Source organism: Antechinus flavipes, chromosome 1 (genome assembly GCF_016432865.1).
Source record: "Antechinus flavipes isolate AdamAnt ecotype Samford, QLD, Australia chromosome 1, AdamAnt_v2, whole genome shotgun sequence".
Taxonomy (NCBI): domain Eukaryota; kingdom Metazoa; phylum Chordata; class Mammalia; order Dasyuromorphia; family Dasyuridae; genus Antechinus; species Antechinus flavipes.
Genome location: NC_067398.1, coordinates 176,868,320 through 176,889,147, shown reverse-complemented (window position 1 = coordinate 176,889,147; position 20,828 = coordinate 176,868,320).

The following is a 20,828-nucleotide window of genomic DNA, read 5'->3' as shown; positions in this document are numbered from 1 at the left end:
GACATTAACAGTGTCAAATCAGGGGTATTTTTAAATGAGTTTTAGTAGTGGAAATAGTAGGGATTTTAATTGAGTCGAAACTCTTTTTCAAACAGTTTAGATAAGGTGCTCCTTTTCTTATGATCAATGACAAAAATGAAGGGAGAGATAGGACAGAGGTTGCATCTAGCCTTTTTCTTTTTTGTGACTAAATCGATCCCTAAAGGCTCTATGGATTTATTGGGCAGTACCAGCTATCTGATAACATCGTGGCATGATTTTTTTTGGGGGGGATAAAAACTTAGGGTTTCATCTTTTGCAATAGAACACAATATGAAATTTACAAATGCTATAGTGGGAGGGGGGATGGAAGGGGAAGCAAGGTGAGGAGTGCTAGGAAGGAAAAAAAGAAAGGAAACTTTTCAGAAGCTGGATTGCCCCAGGTTCCTGCATAATAAAATGATCTCCTGAAAAGTTGACTAGCATATTTTGGCTGTGAGCACCAGAAAAATACCACAAACAAAATATTTGTATAGCTTATAAAACACTCAAACTGAATATTAAAAGCATCTGTTTTCAAGGAATATAATTATAAAGTACTTGAAGTGAATCAGGAGGCAGGATTCACAAAACATTAAACATGTCATAAACAAACCATTTGACTCTTCCAAACACCAAGGGTAAAAGATGGACTGTTGCATTACAAAGAAATATTTTCATTGATGGGTTTTGACATCATTAACCATGACAGGGAAGGTCAAGTCATTCTTGCTGTCACTCTGGGACAAATAAATTCTAGGCCACGCAAAGAAGCATTGTTTGATTTTTCCCCTTTAACATGGATTCATGCTCACTTTAAAATTTTACCTTTCTTTAATTCAACTCATGTGACCAGTAAGAAGATAAAAAAAAAAAAAAAAAAAAAACAATCCTCTTTGTGATATCCATTTGGAAGGATTTGTTGCCCACTTGGTTTTAGGGGTGGTCCTTTTTCTGAAGACTGATAAATTGTGATGTCAAAAGTAAAAATTTCTACTCCATGACATAAAAAAGCTTTTTTTTTTGTTTTCATTTTTGATTTATCAAACATAGCAAACTTTTCTGCATGCATTAGGAAGTCTGATGCAATTTCTAGCAGAATTGCTACCTTATTCCATGCAAATAGAGCAGGAGAAATTTACTTTCTAACATTAAATTGAAACTTCCTCCTCCAAATGTCAAACTAAAATTATGAGCAAAAATCTCTTCACAATTCCATCATGGGACTAAAGCTTGTTATTCTTTCCTCCTACAAGGCAGGCTCCTGAGACCCCTATGAATATATAGGGAGCTAGTGCTGGATTTGCCATATGAAAGGTATATGTTAGCTGAATTTTGTCCTAAATCATGAGAAAAGCCTGTTAATAAAAGAACTCCTAGAATCTGGAAATTGAGTCTATGGTTTTAGAACTATCCCAAATGATTTTACTTCTCTGAAAGATTATCTCTTAAAATGTTGCATTTGGGATGACAACATCTCACTGGAAGTCTCTTTAACACATGAACATATACAAACACTTTGTAGCATTAAAAATAAAATCTGAAGAGAGGTCATTGGGATACTCTTCAAGGCAATGGAATTCTGAAGTTCACCTAAAATAGACTTATCATAGTTCTTATAAGGAAAAGTTGCTGAGATTGGACTACACAAGGAACAGGATTTATGTTTTCTTTTAAACCTTTCTTGCTCCTATTTTGCTCATTTAGTGTGTTTTATTTGACTCCTGAGTGGAGTCTTCAACTTGGATCCCCCCCCATTGAAGACCAAATGCTAAGTCTGAAACCTTTAGCAGACCATACAAGGCAAGACCTGAGATTCATTGACTTGTCTGAACTCTTACTCCCTCCTTGAGCTTGTTTGGAGACTTCTATCTAACTGCCAAAGGGAATGGGGCCTTTAATTTAAAAAAAAAAAAAGGAGGGTGGTTTCTACAGGAGCCATTGATAAAAGGAAGAAACTGCACATATTAGAAGCTAGCTTAGCTGAAAAGCCATGGACCCAGATGTTATTTTAGAGACTGGCAAGATTATAAATTGCCAAATAATCAGGCATATGGTGTATGAAATATTAACACCATAAGAATAACACATATGGAAAATAATTTCAATATATATTGATAATATGATTGTAAAAGGCCAACATAAACATTTACTGTCTCATACTTTGTTTTGCTACTGGAGTGTGAATCAATGAAAACTCTGCCCCTAGAGAAGAGAAAAGGGAAAATAAATACACCATATATCATGTTATCTTTAGCTTTTCTTACTGAAGGAATACCTTGAGAGGCGGGAATATGTCATACTTCTGGGAAATGCATATGTTCATAGGGAATATTTTACTCTCACTATTACCCTGATATATATTAAGAAATGAGAGATTTTGTGATAGATTTTTTAAAAAATGAAAACTATGCTTTACCTAATACTTTGTTCCCTGAGTTCCATAAGTTGTACAGCTAAATGTAGATGCCAAGTCATAACTAGGAATTTTTGCACCTGGGGAAGAGTGTGAAAAACATTTTGGATGAGAGGACTTCATTATGCTTTAGTTAGTTCCTTGGAACAAAGTACCAATTGTTGTTGTTGTTGTTTTGTTTATTTGTTTGTTTCCTTCTCTCTTGAGAAAGAGAAGCTACACAACTTAAAATTTAATTTAGGTTTAGTAATCAGCAAACATCATGCTGTGTTGTGAATATGGCTTGTGACAAGAAGAAAAAGGAAGCTTCAATTCATAAAATACTCTGTTGTGGTGATAGTCCAGTCATTTCAATCATGTCCAGCTCTTCATGACTCCATGTGAAGTTTTTTTAGCAAAGATATTAGAGTGGTTTGCTCCTGCTCCAGGTCATTTTATGAATGAGGAAACAGAAAAATAGAGATCAAGTGACATTTCTAACATAACAGCCAAAAGTGAGACCAGATTTGAAGTAAGGTTTTATCTCCATTAATGGGACAGTTAAAGGGTACAGCAGGTAGAGTGTCAGTCCTGTAAATTCTTCTTTATGAGTTCAAATCTGGCCTTAGACACTTTCTAGCTGTGTGACCTTAGGCAAGTCACTTAACCCAGTTTGCCTCAGTTTTCCCATCTGCAAAATGAGCTGGAGAAGGAAATTACAAACCACTCCAGTATCTTAGTTAAGAAATCCCAAACAGGATCACAAAGTCAGACACAAATGAAAATTAATTAAACAGATTTCTTATAACCAAGCCCAGAGCTTTCTGCATCATACTCTCTCTTGTTCACCCTCATAATTTCCAAAGAGAACAATAGAACTGTTCCACAGTAAAAAAAAAAAAAAAAAAAAAAAATTCCCTATTTTATTTAAAAGGACAAAAACAGTAATATGAATGGAGAACTTTTTTTTCTTCAGGCATTGATGAATAAGGAAATATCTTTAGAATTGCACATTTAACCTATATCAGATTGCCTGCTCTTGAGAAGTAGGGAGGGGGAGGAGAGGGAGAAAAATTTGGAACGCAAGGTTTTGTGAAGGTGAATATCAAAATTTGAAAAAAATGAAATAAAAATAAAATGCCATTAAAATGTTTAAAATAGGGGCAACTAGATAGTGCAATGGGTAGAGCACCATTCCTAAAGTCATAAGAACCTGAGTACAAATCTGGTCTCAGACACTTAATACTTCTTGGCTGTGTCACTCTGGTCAAGTCACTTAACCCTAATTGCTTCAGAGAAGAAGAAGAAGAAGAAGAAGAAGAAGAAGAAGAAGAAGAAGAAGAAGAAGAAGAAGGAGGAGGAGGAGGAGGAGGAGGAGGAGGAGGAGGAGGAGGAGGAGGAGGAGGAGGAGGAGGAGGAGGAGGAGAAGAGAAAGATATTTGGACTAAATTGCTCCTTAAAATAAGTTAATAAAATAAATTTTTCATGCATGATAAAATACTGAACTTGAAATCAAGATGGCATGTATTTACATTCTACCTCAAACAATGAATCTGAGGAAATCATTTAGTTTCTCTTGGTCTCAGAACAACATATAATATGATAGATAGATAGATATATACACATACATATACACACATGTATAAAACATTCCATATTATATACTTATAGATGACAAATATATATATATATTTGTCATCTATAAGTATATAATATGGAATGTTTTATACATATTTTATGATATGGAGTACACATATAATATGTGATAGTAGATATGCATGTTTCTAGGCAAGCATATATGTATGGGGCTCTTCAGATAGTGGGATAGGCCCAAAATTGTACAACAGAATAGTGGTCTATATTGTATGTTGCAAATTATCAGGCTAGGCCTAATAGTGCATATCTATTGTTTCTGCTACTGGAAAAAGCCAAGGTTGGTAAATTGATTGAATCTAGAAATGCTGAGCCACCACAGGAAAGCTAAAACTGATCTGGTATCTGGTATCACCACCAAGATAGTAACTCCTGGGAGTAATTACTAGACCGCCTAAGAAGAAGCAAATTGGCCCAACTCAGAAACTGTGTGAGTCTGACTTTCTGTGTCAGAAATCTGCATTGAACCATGAGTGTAAATTGCACTCCCAGACCAAGAAAGATAGGAAGACCCAGTCTCAAAAACAAAATTAAAATAACATCCCAAAATACATTACCCAATGCTACTAAACTGCTACCTTACATAAATATTTAATTTAAATACTTTGATATGACAGAATACAGTCATGAATCATAAAATGCAATGACCCAGAGGTCAATAATAAAAAGTGTAGGTGATTCCTTAGAACAATGAAGAGATTCCTGGCAGGTTTAAGGAGACTGTATATTCTAACAACTATGATTTCTATGCAATAAATCATGTAGAAGATAGTTGAAGAATTATAAAATTGGAAAAATTGGGCTGGTCATGAAGTAAGAATAAAGGATGGACAATCTTAAGTACTACAGTGATATCCATAAAATGTTCAAAATCCTAGAAAAAGACTTTCAATGTGTTTGCAGTTCCTTTGTGGAGAATATATGGGAGGATACATTCAAGAATCACACAATATGATGCCATAATGAGATAAAATGTTCACCAACAGAGTGCCCACACAGATGAAATGATAAATTTAAGTATTAGATATGAGAAAATGAGATTCAAAGTGTTGAGACTTGCCCAGCTTTCACCAAATTAGTAAGCATTGTAACAAGAACTTGATGTACAACTTCTCATTTTTAAGTACGGTGTTCTTTCCCTTATACTATAGTCCAATTACATTGCTGACTTAGTTTCATTCTTGTATTTTTCTCTTATATCTTAATTATTTTTTCTAATGTTTGTTACAGATATTTTTTTCTGCCTTCTTCACATAGTCTTCATTGTTTCATAAAATACTAACAAGCTCTAGGAATACTTATCATATAATTGTATTTGCTCAATTTAAGACTTCAAAAGAACTATTATTTCATTAGCATAGCTAACTAACTCATCCACTAACATAGATGGCAACACCATGTGTTAGCAAATAAATTTGTAATTTTCTATAACCAAAATTATCATCCTCTGGTGGCCAACTTTCACTCATATTGAACTTCAAATGACAAGCACTCGATATATAGACAGGTCCATATCAGCTCATATTTGTAAGACATTCCAGAGTTTAACCTTTGCTGATAGTCTTTGAAAAGTAACAGTCCCTATCATATGATATTGAAGTATCAGGCTAGAACTTTGGAACTAAAAGCAAGATTTTTTTTTCTTTAGGATCTAATTTAATCTAATTCACTATACATTTATAAAGTATGTCCTCTGTGATCATCATTGTGCTAAGCACTGAAGACACTAAGAAAAATATGAGTTCCTGCCACCAAAGAACTTATATTGTATTATGAATAAAAGGTCAACTTTTTCAGATGCCTTCATTTTTTGTATAGCCACTTTCAATTTCAAGTAAATATGAATGTTTTAATATCAATCCATTGCCAATGAGATTAAGAAATTCAGATTCTGGCATTTAAAAGTAATTCCAAAGTGGTTCTATATGGGATTATCAATTGAATAAAATTTTTGATTCCAATCTTAATTAATCCTGCCTTGGCTTACTTACAATGAATTCATTTTAAATAAATATCAATACCATTGTGCTAGGTGATGTAGAGTACAACTTCTTAAACTATAGTGTGCATAACTGAATTTGAGGGTCACAAAATTATGATTTATTATCAATAAATGTTTGGTTTATATGCCTATTTTATATATTTACGTACATTACATTACATTAATTTTTTTTCAGATGGAGAGGATCAGGAATGGAAAAAGTTTAAAAAGACTTGTATTGAGGATATAGCACATGGTTCCTGGCTATTAAAAACTGATAACCTGATAGAAAATATCTCCCCTCCACCAAACACACACACACACACACACACACACACACACACACACACACAATGTAGAACAATGATGAAGTGAAAGTTCAATCTCCAAACCATGTACTTTAGCTAGATTGATTTGATCAATTTATCAGAAAGGATTTATTGTAGGTCTTATGTTAAGAACTTGGTATGCAAATTCAATGAATGAAAGAATTGCTAATTAAGGAATTGTAACATTTTAACAGTAAAAGCAGCAAGTCCAAATGTAAGAATACATAGAATAAATATAAAGAGAATAAATACAAATAAATACAAAATAGTTCAAAACATTAAATAAAAGGTAGTAGCTTCACAGAGAACATGGTGCTTCAGCTTTCACAGGAATGAAGAAAGAAATTATGAGACTACAGAGGGAGTGTATTCCAGCCCTGGGTGAGTGAAAATTCCTGTACTTAAGAGAAGTATTACCTGTGTAAGGAACAGAGATCAGATCAATATGGCTGGAGGGCAGAGTGCAAGAGGAATGATTACATGGGAGCTAGAAAGATTTATTAGAGCTAGGTTGCAAAAGGCTTTGAAAGTAAAACTTCCAAGTACTGGAAGAATTTAGAGAACATTTGGAGAATGATATCTGGGAAGATTTCATGTGGAAGGTGAGAATTTAGCGGAATCTTGGAATAGAGGAAAAAATCTGAACACATGTGAGAGAACTATCTTCAAAGAGCAGTGTAGAAATTGCCCTGACTAAAGCTAAGTATCTTTTACAGGTAGTAATAAGAGAAAATGCTGTTTATGTAGAATATAACCAGAAATTCCTTTCAGCTTTATAAGAGTGTTATAAGGATTATATTATAAGAATGTTATAAGGATCTAAGTAGTAAAAGGGGAAATGACCTTTCCCCTCCAATATATAACTACTACTACTAATGATGATAGAACCACTAGTGCTACTGCTGCTGCTGCTATTACTACTACTACTGTTGTTGCTATTGCTGCAGATAATGCTTTTGTTGCTGCTACTATTAATACTATTGTTGCTACTACTACTGCTGCTAGTGCAGATGTTACTACTACTACTGTTCCTACGACTACTGATGCTATTGCTCTTGCTGCTGCTGTTATTATTATTGCTGTTGCTATTGCTACTCCTGCTGATACTATTATTACTACTGTTGCTACTGCACATGCTACTATTACCGTTCCTACTATTGCTGCTGCTGATGATGATACTATTATTACTGATGTTGCTATTGCTGCTGATACTGTTGCTGCTGCTGCTGCTACTATTAATATTACTGTTACTACTGCTGCTGCTGCTACAGCAGATGTTTACTGTTCCTATTACTACTGATGCTATTGTTCTTGCTACTGCTACTATTACTACTGTTGTTGCTATTGCTACTGCTGCTGATACTATTATTACTGTTGTTGCTACTGCTGCTGATATTACTTCAACTATGATGACTATTACTACAATACTACTAGCATTGTTTTTTGTGGTATACAAAGCCCTTTTCATACATGATCTAATTTTAGCCTCACAATAACTTTATTAAATAGGTAATACAAGCATTATTAATTCTCTTTTAAAAGGAAGTAAATTGATCCTAATTGAGGTTAAGAAACCTACCCATAATCACACAGATACTAAGTAAGTGGAACTCTGGCTTCCCTGATTCCAAGTTGAATATTCTGCCCACTAGGCAATATTTCCTTTTTCATTTCTCTCTTTGTTGTTTAAAAAAATATTAATAGGTGTAGTGAGTGGTAAGAGGGAACATAAATGGTTGGCACAAGTGAGCAACATCACACTAACATTAGAACTACATAATATAAGCAGTGTAAGAGGAAGTGAAGAAACAAGTGATGGGAAAAGGAGCGGAGCACTGAATTATATGTTAAGGACTTGGTATGCACTCATATCTTGTTTGAGGAAAATCTGCTATCTATGAGTTCAGTTCTTTTTCAGTCTTGTCTGATTCTTTGTGACACCATTTGGGGTTTTCTTGGAAAACATACTTGAATGGTTTGCCATTTCTTTCTCCAGGTCGTTTTAAAGATAAGGAAACAGAGATAGAGTTAAGTGACTTGCCCAGACTCACACAACTAATTTAAGAGTCTGAGACCAGATTTGAACTTAGGAACAAGTTTTTCTAACTCCAAATCTAACACTTTATCCATAGCCCAGTACTTGTGATACTTTGCTCTATTGTTATCCTGGATTTTAACTAGGATAAAATCTCAATCCTCGAATTTTGCATAGCATTTTTAGTGATGAATTATAGGTCTCAGAAATTACCAGCATGGCACAATAGCCAATACTAATAGTAGCTAATATTTTATAGCACTTACTTTATGCCAGATTTGAACTCAGGTCCTCTCATCTAGAGACCCAGCATTCTAGTTCTTATGTCTCTATAATTGGAAGGGCTCTTAGCTAAGATCCAGGACATCTGGGTTCTCATTCCCTCCTCTACTGTCAGACTTGGCATGTCTCTTCATTATGTTTTCTATAACCTCTTCAATAAAATGAGGAAATTGGCCTAGATAATCTCTAATTATAAATCACATAATCTATATTTCTATGACAAACATGCTCAAACAAAGCAATTTGTTGTCCTTATGTACCTTCCTATAGACAATTAGAGTATTTACAGTATGATAAATGTCATAAATACAGGTTCACAGATCTACAGATGGAAAAGACTTCATCAATCAGCTAACCCCTTTATTTTATAGATGAAGAAATCTAGACTAAAGAGACAGAGGGGGCTGCATGAGATCACAGAGGTAGAAAGCATCCATTGAAAAAGTTGAAACTTATCCTCTGCCTCAACAGTCAGCAAAGTTTTGTGGAAAACCATATTGCCCCTGACACAGCTTAGCAAATCAACAATGTGTTGTGTAGAAGATACCTAGTTAAAAGTTACGCCATGTTGCCATGTGAATATACCAGCATATGTTTCTTATTAGCACTGAGGCCATCATTATTGGTTAAACAAAAAGGAAAAAAGTAGGGGAGAAGCAAGCTGATTTCGTTGAGATGCTTTATGTGGTTCTAGTTAAGTATAATCAAGGGGAGGGGGAGGGCAAGGAAAAAGTGCTGGAGTAGGATCAGAATGCTGTCCAATATTTAGACCCTGCACCTGCCAGATCAGGCCATAAACAGATGGGGTCTCTTTTGTTTTCTTTTTTGTTGTTGTTGTTGTTGCTGTTTAGCTTATATGTATTAATATATATGGTTAGTTAAATCACATACGGCAGATCAAGGGAGTTGTTATTAAGAGGAACTATTACTGTGTGTACAGCATCCTAGGCAGGGAGACAAAAAGATCCCCCTCATAATAATAACATTTAGTAAAATGCCCACCCACTCTCACCCTGTGTAACAAGTATTGCTTATAGAAAACCAAGATTTAGAGGCACTAATGTTCCCTCACAGGACCATATCTCTGGCAAAATTATGTGGTGCTAGGAGATTTTCAATGTTTTATTTTGTGACTTCCTAAGTCAGTTTGGCTTAGGAAAGTGGTTTTAAATGAATAAAATCATACAGATGGTAAGGAACAAAGGTGTGTTCTTCTCATTCAGGTTATTTTGAATGTCAGGAATAGGACAAAAGTCCTTGTCTAAAGACTATAATGTGCTCTTCAAATTATGAGTGAAAAAAGACTTTGGTTTCCTCTGGACACTGTGCCTAGCTCTTCAGGGTCATCACCCTGCCAATCAACCATACCCCTCCGCCCTTACCACACTTCTGAGGTTACCATGCTCTGTCTATAACACAGTGAATAGTATTCTCTTTAACTCGTCAGGCCCTCTAAGTGCATCATTCCACTAAGGGGAGGAAAATTTGCCAAGGATCGTTTTTAAAAGGCACATGCATTAATAAGAGACATCACTTCTCCCCCAGGATTCAAGAAAGAACACATCTCTTGTGTACTTTATGTATGAGGAAAATGCCCTTATAAAATAGACCAACCCCTTCTGAACTCAGCATCACACCACCAGGTAATGTTAAGATGTTCCTCCCACACATATCCACCTTGAGCCAAATATCAATTTTAGGGATGAATGAATAAAATAGCAAATTTATAAAAGAGCAGAATATCAGTCACATGCAGCCAGCCACATATTGTCAAATACCAAGCAAGCAGCATTTAGATTCCAAATGTTCAGACTGTCAGAAATGTGACCTATTTGATTTGAAACTCTTAGAACTAGTTTTTGTACACTATTCTATTTCTTTTCATTTTATTTGAGGAGGTAAATTAACCTAAAGACTCTAAATTCCTTCTTCCAACTTCTCAAGGAGAATATTGGGTCACTGTAATATAAAATCAAGAATATTTTAATGTTCATGGCTCCTTCTGTCCAATTCTGTAACCAAGAGATGTGATTTGAAAATCAGTGGGAGCTGGATGGAAAGAGTTTGGATGCTATAAGAATTATGATAGTAATAATAAATAATTGTGGTGTATAGCAAAGAGCCTCATCCTACCCCTCAATCTAGATAACAGCTATCAGTTCTTTTCCATGTCTGTGCCTGAAGACATATCAAGTTACTAGAGGATTTCCTGTTGTGTCAGGAGTTACACCATAAAATGTAACACTGTGCAACTGTCTACCTTATTAGCCTAGCCTATTCCTAACTATTTGGAAACTACTTGGGAATTTTGAAATTTGGCAATTATTAAATATGTGTTTTGTTGCTAAAGTATTCTCTGGTTGTTTTTTAGTCTTTGCTATTTTCATTACAATCATGAATCTTGAATCTTACATAGCCATATAACCTATGCTATATAGAGAACATAAACTATATCTCAATTTTCCACTGTCTTATATCTTGCCTATTGTCAATTCAATTCAAACAATAATTATTAGGTGTTGAGTATGCCTTAAGCAAGTTGGTATTTGACAATATGTGGCTGGCTGCATGTGACTGATATTCTGCTCTTTTATAAATTTGCTATTTTATTCATTCATCCCTAAAACTGATATTTGGCTCAAGATGGACATGTGTGGGAGGAACATCTTAACATTACCTGGTGGTGTGATGCTGAGTTCAGAAGGGGTTGGTCTATTTTATAAGGGCATTTTCCTCATGAAAACCCAATACTTACCCTCAAGGAGCTTAAATACAGTGTAAACTAATTAATACAATTCATAGTAGAGTATGATTGTAAAATTCGTTTCGACAATGATTTATTGGGTATCTGTTATGTCCTCTAATAATGGGAGATGCTTCAGAGAATATAAACTATAACAGGATGTGGGCTCTACTTCCCAAGGGACTGTGAGAGACTTACAGAAGTGGTATTGAAAAGCAATATGATGACATAAGGCACAATGGGATTAAGTACTAAGACAATGATATTGATAGTTACTTTTACAGTGATATAGAGACAGGGAAATTAGGCAAGGCTTTAGAGCAGAGGTAGGTAAGCTGAATTTTGTTCACTCCAGTATATAATATTGAAATAGGCAGAGAAAAAGAGAGGATGGTACAGTCCATTCAATCAGCAAAGATCCATTAAGTGCCTACAATGTGCCCTAATTTTATTCCAGCCATATATGATAGGCACGTGATAACTTTTAAATCACCTTCTACTGCTTTCCCTGTCTTCCCCTAGATCTGTGGAAAGGAGATTGCAGTATAAGTTGCATTTTCATATACTTCTCTTTTGTAGAGTTGAAATGCCCTGAAAGAACAACGTACTTTTTTGACCTTTGTTTAAATGTAACATCCTGTGAAACAATACTTACAACAAATAAAAAATTAAATTAAAAGAAAAACTAACAACTCTTTCTCCCTATTTTCACTCTCTTGTCTCTAAAAGTAATAATTTATAGTTTCATCTTTCCCTGCTGCTTCACCAGAATCTCAGCCTTAAACCAAGTCAAAAGATGCCAACATATTCCAAAGTGAGAGAATGTTTTGGATTCTGTTCCCCTCCTGTCTTCCACATCTTTAAAGGATTTCTAAAGTCTTTTCTCTCCCAAGCTGCCAGTTACACTGAATTGTTCTGAAATGTGAATGATTTCTGTGTAAATATGAGCTACCATCGACTGGAGTAACAATGAGAACTTCACACTTGTCATTTACTCAAAGCTGCCTTCTGAGCCCTGTCAGTCATGTGCTTCTACATGTGCATTTCTCCATGGCTGGAGCAGTGTGGGTTTATGGCAGCTTCTGTTTAGGAATTCATGTCGCTATTTGGCATTTATGCAGTTCAGCTGTTAGAGAGTCAGAGTAAGGGAAGAAAATGCATAGGAGCCAAGGTTTAAGGGGGATGGAGCAAAGAACCAGGGGCTTAAGGTTACAGATCACCACGCCAGCCATGTGGCAGCAGGAAACTACATAAACAGTCCCTCTGCTGAGGAAAGACACTCAGTGACATGAGAACAGATGTAGCTCATACACATCCTGCTGATCTGGGTGGCCAAGTGCTATCACAAAGGGCAAGTGTTGCCTGAAATATTAGCAGTTACGTTCACTTTTCAATGTTTTTCATTCCAGAGCACACCGCCACTGATTACGATGCTGGCCACTGGAGATATATATGCCTTAAGCAAATAGTGTAGGGCATGGCATCAGTCACAAAGATGAGAAAACAACACAATTTGATTTCAAGACAATACTGACTGTATCTCTCCTGGTTCATGGTGTGGGTAAGGAAGGTATCCATAAGTTTAGCCAATGTTTATCCGAGTAAGCCATGTTTCTTGGGACTGTGACATTTTTTGAGTGGGAAATTAATAAAAGCAGTCTTTCTCTGAAGTTTTCAGGCACTTTCAGCTTTCTATAGATTGCCAAACACTCTGAAAGCTAGAGTTGGGGAATTTCTGGTTCACGTTCCAAGCTCTATTTGGGATACACAGAGACATACTTATGCAAATTAAATTTCCTCCCAATTCCAAATGGCTCTGAGAAAAGGTGAAAGTGCGGCAGGTTCTCAGCATTTTCAAACTGAAAGATTCTGTTCGCACTTGCCACAGGAAGAAACTTGAGTTGGGGGCTATATTTGAGCCAACTGCTTGAGCTTCTATAACAATAGAAAGCGTTTTCCTCAGAACAGCCCTGGGAGATAGAGAGTGTTAGGATAATATGACAAATGAGGAAACTGGGTCTTCTAGACTTGGTAGAACTGGCAAGCATGCCCATGGCTTTCGACTCCAAGGCCAGCCAGAGATTTCTACTGTGCCAATTACCTCAACATGTATGCAGGTATCTCCTGAAGTGGAGACATTTCTACAGGGAAACCTCTGAGACTTAATTTTCTTCAAAAGATTTCTCCACATTCCGCAAAGTGTTCCAACTATAGTTAACAAAATAGCACAAAGGCTGCAAAGGAATACATTCTGGTACTTGCCATGAAATTTATCAAATAACAATTGCTTCTGTGTTCTTGTGATATAAAAGCCTTAAAAAATCAAGACATATCATTTTCCTATTACCTTCAGTAGAAAAAGCTTCTTTAAAATAATCAACAACTTAAGAATATAACCCAATAGGATAAATAAGATTTTCAAGGAAGAATTATGTATATTTATAGGAAATTTTCATTGAGTTTCCAATGTCTATTCATATCTATGTATGTATATATACACACATGTTTATATATAGTCAATATTTTGATGATTTAAATGATCAAACATACTACATACAAATGAGAAAACATATATAAAGTATTTTGCAAAACTTTAAAAGACATATAAATATTAATTGTTTTCATCATCATCATTATCATCACCATCATCATCACTATCATCATACCTGGAATGGTATATCAGTGAATCAATAATGTCCCATAGTAACAATGTTTTACACATAAGCTTTACAAATACTTTTTCAATTGAATTGCATAACAATGTTTTATATTTATGCAAATTAGCAATTGTCATGTTCTTCACATCTTTAATATTTTTTCCCAGATAAGCTGGGAAACATTCCAGCCAAAGGGACACACGGTAATTTCTCATGTAATTTTATTATTCAATTGCAGTAAATTTCATTCAAAGAGTCAATTCCATTGTCATATTTCTCTACCACATTTGAATATTTTCACATTTATATGTCTTTTTTTCATAAAGGCACAAGAAATTTCGTATAGCTAATAAGTCTTGATGTCAAGAATAAAATTGACTAATCAACAAGCATTTATTAAGCATGTATTAAACACTAAATTTTGGAGATATAAAAACACAAAGAATGAAATAGTCCCTGCCCTCAAGGTGTTTATATTTTCTTGGGAGAAATAACTAAATACACTGATCAGAGATTTAGGGCTGAAAATTCACAGATTTAGTAGACATTTTACAGATAGGGAAATTGTTATCTAGCATAATTCCCAGAACACAGTGTCTAATAAATGTCTGTTGATTGATTAAGGAGGAGACATTTGGTTTGTGCTTTGAAGGAAGTTCGGGATTCTATGAAGAAGAGGTGGTGAGGGAATATATTATAGGCATAGGGGGAGCGTGTACAAAAGCATGGAGATGGAAAGTGGAATGTCATGTATAAATAACAGTTAACAAGGCAATTTGGCTACAACTGACACAGAGTGCATTTAGGACAATGCAATATGTCTGAATAGGTCAGATGTATCCAGATTCTTCTTAGACGGAAGAAGATGTCATTGGAGCTTCTTAAACCATATCAACTGGCATACCACCTTGGCAGCTATTATAAGAGGATAGATTGGAGTGGGGGAAATCCAGAGGGATGAAGGTCAATTAAGAGGCTACTGTAATATTCCAGGTAAGAGGCAAGAAGAATAAAAATTAGCACCATTCATGTGAAGTAAGGGATTTAAGAATCAGATTATTGAGTCAGTTTGAATGGTGACCATAAGAGTAAAGAGAAGAGCAGGTTTGTGAGATATCTTTCAGAGCTGAAATCGACAGGACTTGGAAATTGATTAGATGTATGGAGTAAAAGAGATGGAAATGTCAATAGTGACTCCAAAGAAAACTTGGATCCTTCTCTAGTAGTACAATAGTTTTGTGATTAGGACAAATAATTTAATGTCCTAGTGACCCCAAGCAATTCATTGTGATTACAAATTAATATTGGAATTTTCACATTGAAAGTTGCCTATATGGAAATTACAGGTTACAAACATACACATGCATGCAAACATCCATATGCACATATCTTATTTCAGCATAGGTATTAGCATAACAATTTTATTTAGCTTTTTTTAACATTAAGAAATAAGGAACAAAGTAATTCCCTTTAGTAATTACAACTTAGGATAAAATTAAAATCCCCTACCTATTAAAATACCTCCTGTGTTATACATTGTTATTGATATTATTAAAATACTTCCTCTAAAAACCATTTTTTAAGAAATGTAAAAGTAGCAGGGGATTTCAAAACAACAACTGATATAAAGATCATTAAATAATGCTACAGAGAGGGGTATGATCTGGACATACAATTAAAGGATAGGATTTATAATATTAGGACAAACTAACTAATAGTAAATCCAACTAACTAACTTGCCGTGAACCCAATACTGTTATAATTAATGCCTATTCATTCTTTTAAAATGATAATAATGGGGCAATTAGGTGTGGCAATGGATAGAACACCAGCCCTGGAGATAAGAGGAGTGTCTCAGTTACCAGCTATGTGACCCTGGGCAAGTCATATAATCCAAATTGTGTTGAAAAAAAAAAAAGGAAAGGAAAGGAAAAAAAGAATAATAAGGTTTCATGATAGCTCATTTTCCAAATACTGATAAATTCTCAGATCCCTCTTCTCTCCTTCTGAACTCAGATAGGTCTCAGCCCCAGAAAAGATCATTGAAGAGAGCCTCCTCTCTACCATTCTTCTCCAAGGAATTTGAGAATTGTTGTTCTTGCTTAGTCATTTCCTACTCTTCAAGGATACTAGAGTGGCTTGCCATTTCCCTTTCCAAATCATTTTAGAGATGAGGAAACTGAGGCAAACAGGATTAAATGACTTGAATAATTATGCTCATTTTATTAACTATACCACCATCAACTAAATGTGTCACCACTACTATTATAATTGAAAAATGTTAAAACAATAATTTTATATTATATAGCTTTTCATCACCATCCTAAAGGTAATTGCTAAAGAAAACATTATTAAAATGATATAAGTAATGACTGCATATTGTTGTGTGTTTTTTGTTTCTAAAACAAACAAAAATAAAACCAACAAAATTTACTATATATAGATAGAAGTTTTAAAGTCAACAAATGTTTACTTGGAAAATATTTTCTTAGATAACATCAGATGATAAATGTTACAATTTGATTCTTCCTAAATTAATATCAAATTAAAATATTCTGGTGTACATTCTTATATTTATTCAGAACTTATAAATGCATTATATAAAAATTTACACACACACACACACACACACACACACACACACTATTGGTTCTGAATTCAGAGTGAAGTTTACTGTGTGAGAACAAGAATGTGGAGAAGACGAAACACTCTTATCTTCTTAAACCTTTCTCTGCAGTGCCAATCTGATGAGGAAAAAAAAAAAAAACAAGAAAACCTGAACCTTGCATAGAAAGCTGAATGGATGCTAAAGACAACAGAGAAGATTGATTAACCCCCATGCCGTTATCAAGTAAATGTCAATAACAAGAGGCTACTGGGATCCTGTCTTGTTTTCTTCTCAACTTCTAGCCTCACACCCCTGGAGCCTCAAGATCTCTATCCAGCATGGAGTCAAAGTGGCGAACAACTGTGTGGTCCTTGGATAAGGAACCGTGTCACAATTTGTCTCCTTCTCTTAATGCAGATTGTTGCTAATGGGCTGGAGCAGACAACAACAAAAAGAGCTGAGATGTGAATGACAGTCAGATCTGCCTAGAAAGTAAGCCCTGGGATAAAGGGGCAAAATTCCTTTGGTGCCAGAGATCTAAAATTGGAAGGAAGCTTAGTGGGCACCTAATTAAACCCCAACTATGATAAAGTTGGTTTTATAACTATCTAGTCAACAATCTAATTGATCACAGCAATCTAATCAAGATGAAGAAATGGTGGCCCATGGAGGTCACAGGGGTAAGAAGCATCAAAAGTAGAATTTGAATCCTTATCCTCTAATTTCAAAAAATTTTCTTTCTCTTATTGCATATGTATGACAAAAAATAATATAAATCCTTAAAATATTTCCTAAAGCTCAGAATTATATAGTTAAATGATTTGTGTTCATTTATTATTTGTTCTTTCCTAGCATGGCAATAGCCAAATCAATCTTTGAAGCATTATCAGATCACTTTTATATAATGAGAAAAATGATGCTGAAATATCAAGGTTCTTATGAATTCACCTTCTACTTACCTTTCTAAAAATATTTTTTATTACTTGCCTTCCCATATACTCTATTGCAGTCTAACTGTATCATTCACTACTTCTGGTACCTGTCTTGTCTCACAGCCTAGACAACCCCACTCCTGCCTCTTTGCATTTGCTCAATCATTAAATTGAATCTTCATTTTTCTCTTGATGAAATCCCTCCCTTTTTCAAGTTCTAATGTAAATACCTCCTCTTTAAAAGATTCCCCCAGTTAAAAAGATGCCTAGTTCCTTAGATTTCTTGGGGCACTTTATGTCTCTCCATTGCAATGACCACAATCTGGATTATATTATGACTGCATCCTCCTTATCAGGCTATAAATTTATAAACTCCTTAGGAACAGGGATTGTGTATTGTCTCCCCAAACCTTGGCACTATATCTTGAATAGACCTTCTGTTCATTAAGTAACAGATAAATTAAATGGTTGAAATATATTATTATATTTGCATGTCTGAATGAAATACAGAAGTAAGATACTGAATGTGATTGAACTGACTGAGGAAGATTTGTACAGGTCCCTCTCTTCTCAAATCAACATTTTAAAAATCATAATTCCATTAAAGACTTAAGGACCTCCTGTTATCCTGACACTAAAATACCACAGTTCTAAATTTCACCATTTGCTTTGGTGTGAATTAATTCTGCTAGTCCTTTATCCTTCTAATACCACAAGTAGAACATATTTCAGGGTAGCTGGGTAATGTAGTCATTAGAGTTCGGGGCCTGGAGTTATTAAAAAAAAAAAAAAAAACTAATTCCAAATTTGGCCTCAGTATGTCCCTGGACAAGTCACCTATTTGCCTCACTTTCTTCATCTATAAGATGAGCTGAAGAAGGAAATGACAAAACAGTCCAGTATCTTTGCCAAGAAAGTCCCAAACAGAGTCATGAAGAGTCAGGCAAGACTAAAATGACTGACCAACAAAGAGCATACTAGAAAAAGCTGTAAAAAAATTTCTCTATATCCTTGAACTCTTCAGCCTTGATTTACTAGGCATCTAACTATTTCCTAAGGATTCTAAACTCTTGCAATCCTCTCCACTGAAGACAATTCCTCCCCTAGAAGCAGCCAGGTAAGGCAGAGGATACACTAAACCTGGAGTCAGGAAGACTTCTGCCTTAGTTTCCTCAACTATAAAATAGAGATAATAATACCATTTCCCTTCCAAGGTTGTTAGGAAGGACAAATAAGATATTTGTAAAGCATTTAACACATTGCCAAATACAGTGTAGGCATTTATTTAATAGAGTTCTTTCTTCCCCTCATAGCTTTCAGATTATACTGTCATCATCTAATGATCTATCTTGTTCCTAAATCCATTCATGACTTGTTCCTGTAACTGTCATTTACACACATCAGTGTTCATCATCTGTCATCTTCAAAACTGGGAACTTGGAACCTTCACTCTTCCACACTATTCCCCTTCTTTCTCTTCCATTCTCTCAAGTTACTAACCATACATACCTTTCCCCTTTGTTATAATATGAATTCGTCTCCCTTATCCCATCCGTATTCTTTTAGTACATCTATCCAGATGGACCTCACATTATTCAGTTAGTTCATTAATTCATGATGAGTTTTTTAAATTTTATGCAATTTAGGGGGAAAGATATTTAAATTTTTGTCTGTTATATGATTGCAAAAAGATAAGTGAATTCTCTCATGCCTCAGTTTCTTCAAACTTAGATTTACCAGCTGCTTTAACTTTTAACTAACAACTACTTCTAGACTCATTTGCACACACTCCAAGATTCTGCCATTCCCAGAATGCCATTCCCAAATCTTCATGCCTAAAGAAACAACATTATTCAGTTTCCTTGCTTCTTCTCCAAGGCTACCAAATGTCACTGGGAAAAAAATCTAGTTGAATTAAAAAACTACCATTCTTGCTAAAGAACTTTAACTTCAATTTTGGCCTGAATATCCTTTTATTTTTTCCTTATGTACTACTTCATTCTATCCATTCTATTTCAGACTTTTTCATCATTCTTCTCCCTTCTGTTTCAAAATTCACTACTACTTCTCATCCTTAGCATAGAAACACTGGACTTACAATTTATCTGAGAATATAGAGGCTTTTTAGTTGTAACTCCTTGATTTTCCTTCTTCCCTATTTTAAAACATCTTCATCTCATTCAACACTTTCTTCTCCTATTCTCTGTTCATAAAAGACCACTTATAGGGGTTTATCTCTCTAATCCCATTCTTCTGGGACCTAACCCAACAGTCATGCCCTATATCACACATATCTTCCACCTCTCCTTTCCCAAAAACTCCTTTCTATCTATATAGAAAATGCTTTACTCTATTATTTCTAGTCTTTTTTAACCCCATCACCTAGTCCTTCCACTATCCAATCTTTTTCCTCCTCCCATTGTTAAAGTGTCTTTTATATAAAAGCTATTGACAACCCAAAGTCTCAATTTATTATCCACACTTCCCTTAATTCCCTGTAGTCTGGTTTCTATTACCACCATACTTTTCTGAAAGGTTACCTTATAACTAATCATTGAAATCGTTTTTTTTTTAGTTCTCATTTTCCAGTATTAGACACTGATGACCACCCCCTCTATGCAATAAACTCTCTTCCCTTGACTTTAGAGACACCACTTCTGATTCTCCTCCTATTTACCTAACAACTTTTTATCTCCTTTATTCATTCCTCTACTTGACACTCTTAATGTGAGTGTTCCTCACTCAAAGACTACTATTCACTCTCTCCTATTCTCTTTACACTCATCTTTAGCTGCCTTATTTGCTCTTATGACTAAAGCTGTTACCTTTAGGCAAATGATACACAATTTATATCATTAATCCTGACCTGACCTATGAGCTACACAGAGTGTAACTGCTTCTAGAATATCCTACCCTGGATGACCCATTGGCAAGCAAAATTCAAAAATGGCTAAAATCAAATTCATTTCCCCCCCCCCAAAATTTTTCTTCCTTGAGACTTAGTTATTTCTGTTTACTGAAAGCACCGTCATTCACTCCCTCTGCCATGTTTACAACTTTGGTTCTTTTCCTCATCTCTTCTCTTTGTCTAATCAGTGACTAAGTCCTTTTGGTATCACTTTAGCAATATCTTTCACATCCTGTGCTATTACAATCACTTCCTAAGAGGTTACCTTATCTCCACTATCCCCTGCT